This window comes from Phalaenopsis equestris, unplaced genomic scaffold (genome assembly GCF_001263595.1).
Source record: "Phalaenopsis equestris unplaced genomic scaffold, ASM126359v1 Scaffold001265, whole genome shotgun sequence".
Classification (NCBI taxonomy): Eukaryota; Viridiplantae; Streptophyta; class Magnoliopsida; order Asparagales; family Orchidaceae; genus Phalaenopsis; species Phalaenopsis equestris.
The window spans coordinates 73,881-78,948 of NW_018165704.1; positions in this window are offsets into that span (position 1 = coordinate 73,881).

Genomic DNA, 5,068 nt, shown 5'->3' on the forward strand with positions numbered 1-5,068 from the left:
TATGCGAAAGAACTAATTTAGTTCTAAATTGGGAGAAATGTCAGTATTTAAAAATTTCTAAATGTTGCTGGAGGAATTATGTTTGGGCATAAAATTTTGGAAAATGATATGGAAGCATACCCTGCAAAAATTCTAGATATATCTAAACTAACACCTGTAAATTAACACCTACTGATGTAAGAGAGGTTAGATGTTTTCTTGGACATGTTGGTTTTTACAGACATTTTATTAAAGATTTTTCAAAAATTACAACTTTTAGAAAAGGATAAGAAATTTGAATTTACTGAAAGCTATTTAAATGTCTTTGAGTTATTAAAGGAAAAAGTAATCACAGCCCCATTATAGTTTCACCTAACTAGGAGAAACCATTCAATCTGATGTGCGATGCTAGTGATTATGCTATTGGAGCTGTTCTTGGACAAAGGTATGAAACAATTTTTAAAGTAATATACTATGCTAGTAAAACTCTTAATGATGCTCAAATTAACTGTATTGTTGCTGAAAAAGAGTTACTGGCCATTGTGTATGCTTTAGACAAATTTAGATCTTATTTAATTGGGACTAAATGTGTTGTGCACACTGATCACTCTGCCATTAAATATCTGATGTAAAAGAAGGATGTCAAACCAAGGTTAATTAAATGGATACTTTTGATTCAAGAATTTGATTTTGTTGTTATTGATAGAAAGAGAACTGATAATCAAATTGTTGATCATTTGTCGAGATTAGAAAATCATGAATTATCTGACACTGATAATGAAATTACAGATAATTTTCTTGATGAACAACTTTATAATATTAATGAGTGGAAAATAATATGATATGTTGATATTGTTAATTATATTGTAAGTGATATTTTATCACCTATGCTGGCATTGCAACAGTAAAGAAAATTCATTCATGATGCAAAAGCATATTGTTGGGATGAAGCTAATTTATATAAACAATGTAAGAATCTTATTATGAACAATGTAAGGATCATGTTATGAGAAGATGTATACATTATGAAGAAACTGAACTAATCATTTAGAAATGTCTCATTCAAAAATGTCATGATTTTGAATTTGGAGGACATTTTGGCATTGATAAAACTGCTTATAAAATTTTACAAGTTGGATTCTATTGGCCTAATCTCTTTAGCAACCCCACCAGAGAGCTTTGCAATCCTCTCATTGAGTTTTTCTTTTTCATAATAGTAGGCAATATATCTAAAAGAAATTAAATGCCTCTGAATTTCATCTGAATTTCATGTTAGAAGATTTCATGTTAGATGTTGAGATCTTTGATGTTTGGGGATTAGATTTCATAGAACCATTTATTCCTTCATATGGGAACTTATACATATTTATAGCAGCAGACTATGTTTCAAAGTGGATTGAAGCACAAGCTTTACCTCACTGTGACGCTAAAAGTGTTTCAAGATTTTTAATGAAAAATATTTTCACTAGATACGAATGCCTAGGATGATTATTACTGACGGAGGATCCCATTTTAGGAATAAATATATTCAGAGATTGGCAGATATATTTAATATTATTTATAGAATCACTACTACTTATCACCCTCAAATAAACTAGTGGGCTAGCTGAAGTTTCTAATAGAGAGATCGAACAAATACTTGAAAAGACTATAAACCCTAGTAGAATAGATTGGTCCACTAAATTGGATACTGAAGACTGGATACCGCATAATGGGCTTACAGGACTGCTTATAAAGCTCATATTAGAATGACTCCTTACAGGCTGATTTTTGGAAAGACTTCTCACTTACCAGTAGAATTGGAGCATAAAGCATATTTGGCGATTAAAGAATTCAATTACAATTTCAAAGATGCTGGTGAGAAGAGATTATTATAGTGGAATGAATTAGAAGAATTAAGAAATGAATCTTATGATAATGAAAAAATTTATAGGGAGAAACTAAAGTTACGGCATGATTGGAAGATTAATCAGAAGAACTTTGAACCAGGACAAGAAGTTTTTCTTTACAATATTAGGCTGCCGTTATTCTCTAGGAAATTGAAGTCTCGTTGATTAGGACCCTTTACTGTGACTTAAGTTTTTACACTGTGACTCAAGTTTATACTTATAGAGCTGTTGAAATTGAAGATCAAAAGACTGGGAATAGATTTAAAGTAAATAGACACAAATTACAACCATATTTTGAGGGTAAAATACCAAATTTTAAAGAGGTTTTAATGATCAGTCAACCTGAATAAAGTTTGAATAAATCGGGCTGACGACATTAAACCAAGCACTTTGTGGGAGGAAAACAATAGTTATCTTTATTTTTATTGTGATTACAGTAGTTTTATTTCAAATTATCGTTAGTTTGTGTAATATTGAACTTTGCTACTCATATTTACCCTTGAATCATCATAAAAATTTAATCCATAGAAAAAAATGGGACGCATTCAGACCAAAGAGAAACTGTGAAATTTTTGCCTTGGGCGCCAACAGCGCCATCGACGCCACTAACGGCGGGTTTTTCCTGAGAGTCCAAGAAATTAATTCTAAAGGCTTCATCGACGGCCACAGACAGTGCCATCGACGCCGCCGACAGTGAGAATGGCAGAATGACTGTTTTCAGAGTTTGAAATGATGGTTTTTGGCGGTTTTAGGTGGGAGTTACTCCCTATAAAGTTCCAAATTTGGTTCCTAAGTTTGTATTTCCCTAAAAAAGAATTGAAACTCCACCAAATTCATCCCTGTGGCGTCTAATTCCCCTGAAAATCATAGATTGCTAGTGTTCAACCCGAGAAAGTTTATTAATTCTGAGGCGCAACGAATCTTCAACAAAGAGCTGATAAAGAGGAGATTAATCAAAGAAAGAGGATTCATGAATCAAGGATTGAACAATCCTTCAATAGCAATTGAAGAGATGATTGTGCGATAAAGATGGGAAGAGTTGTGCTACGCTACAGCCGCCGTAGTTGTTCCTGTGGTGAAGGAGTTTTATGTTAATTTGCATGGAATCAACGAGGGAGTCGTCTATGTGTGAGGTACATGGAAAACTTTTACTCTTGCATAGATTAATGAGTTATATATGATCGAGAATGTTCCTTTCTGCCATTATTCCAACTTCGTCCCGACAGGAAACCTAATGAATGAGATCTACTAATATTTGACGGATGAAACTGAAGACTGGGAAATGAGATAAAACGGGTACGTTAGTTTTTCTGCGACACTTCTAAACCCCATTTCTAAACATTGGAACTTCTTCATTTCTACAAATCTATTACCGACAATGAAGATCGGTAAAGTTACTAAGGAAAGTGCTATTGTGAATTACTGTATCCAAATGGGACAGTCGATTGATATTGGATCGATAATTGTGAAGTCTATTTTGGGCCTGATCGTTCATTGATCAACTTATGGGCTTAGACATCCTTCAACAATTTTCTTACTCTGCGGTCAATTCCAAGTATCTTATGAGAATTGGGAAAATGTACTTCTTCCTTAGAAGCCTTTAGAGGTTCTCAGCCAATGAAGATGAGAATGATATGACTATTATTGCGGATCAATCATCTCAAAATTCACTTCCTATTCAGCCTTTAGTTCCGGACAAGACACTAGTGATCCTATGCATAATCATGAAATTGGAGGAAGAGGTACAAAATGTTATGAATGCAATCAATAATATCTTTGATTTTTTGATCATCTAGACTGAAGGATGAAAGAACAATTTGCTCACTATGGACATATTGAAGATAGTTTAATTCAATTGATAAGAAAAATGAGATTGATAGAAGAGGAATCTACTGAAGAATTCCCATACTGACCCTTCTATAACCTCTTCGTTAGAGGAGAAATAAGCATTGAATCGGAAGAGCTTGAATTGCGACGCTGAATTGATGTATTAAGGTTGAGAAAATACAAAACTTATGTGTTTCGTGTAACGTGTATTGTAACCCTTGGAATTTATATATAATTGTGATGTTTTGTGTTGTGAATGTTTACTTGAGTTAGTACATCATTTAATCACTTAAAATTTATTTCTATAATTATTGAACGGATGTCGTTGAGGCTTGAAATTGATTTAAGATGGAAAAAACTGAAAATTGACCCAATTTTGAAAATCTCGCCGACAGTGCCATCGACACACCCGATCGATGATGGATTTTTCTTGAGACTTAGGCTATTTAATTCAAAAGAGCTCGCTGACGGCGCTAAAGACCCCACCGACGGCGAGATCCCAAAAAAACACTTTTAACCGCAATTTTGACCAATCAACCGCCACTATTTATCATCCCCTTCCTCTTAAAAAATGAAAACTTTGATCTAGACTTGAAGATCTTGAATTTGGGGGCGATTTTAAAGCATTTAGACACCGGATTTTATCATCTCTCGGTAAGAGCTTCACCCCAACCTAGAGCTTCACTCCAACCTAAAAATATTTGATTTTCACCATGAATTTCTTCCATATTGAGAAGGTACAAAAATTTTGAGAATATGGAGAGAACATTTGGAAGAAATTCATGGAATTTAGTTTTAAACTCTTGGAGTCACTCTTGGAAGCCATTATTTGAGTATTTGAAGTGTATTTTGGATTTTTTTTTTATAATTTTGATTAGATTGACATGGCTCCTCAACAAAAGAGGGGACTTGGGTTTGACGAGTCTCGCTTCGTCAATGCGAAGGCTCAATCAAGATTTACTTCAGTATTTGAATGGAAGAAATGTATATAATGGAAAAAAATAAATGTATACAAGATTGAGTTTTTGAGAGTCCTAGAGGAGAAATTGAAAGTGTTATTATCGAGCGGGGGTGGGAAGACTTTTGTTATACCACCAATAAGGCTGCTGTAAATATTGTGAAAGAATTTTATGTCAATGCGTTCTATTCCGAGGACGGCACCGCTGAGGACGGAATCATTCGAGTGCGAGGATTTTCTGTTGAATTTAGTGTCGCCCGCATTAACTCCTTTTATGAAGTCCCAGACTCCTATAACTGCCATTATGAAACCTTCAGTACAATGGAAGTTCTGCTGAACGATGTCATCAACTTTCTCACTGATGGGAAAGGGACATGGAAGATAAAGCAACAAGAACGGGTAAATGGGTAAATTT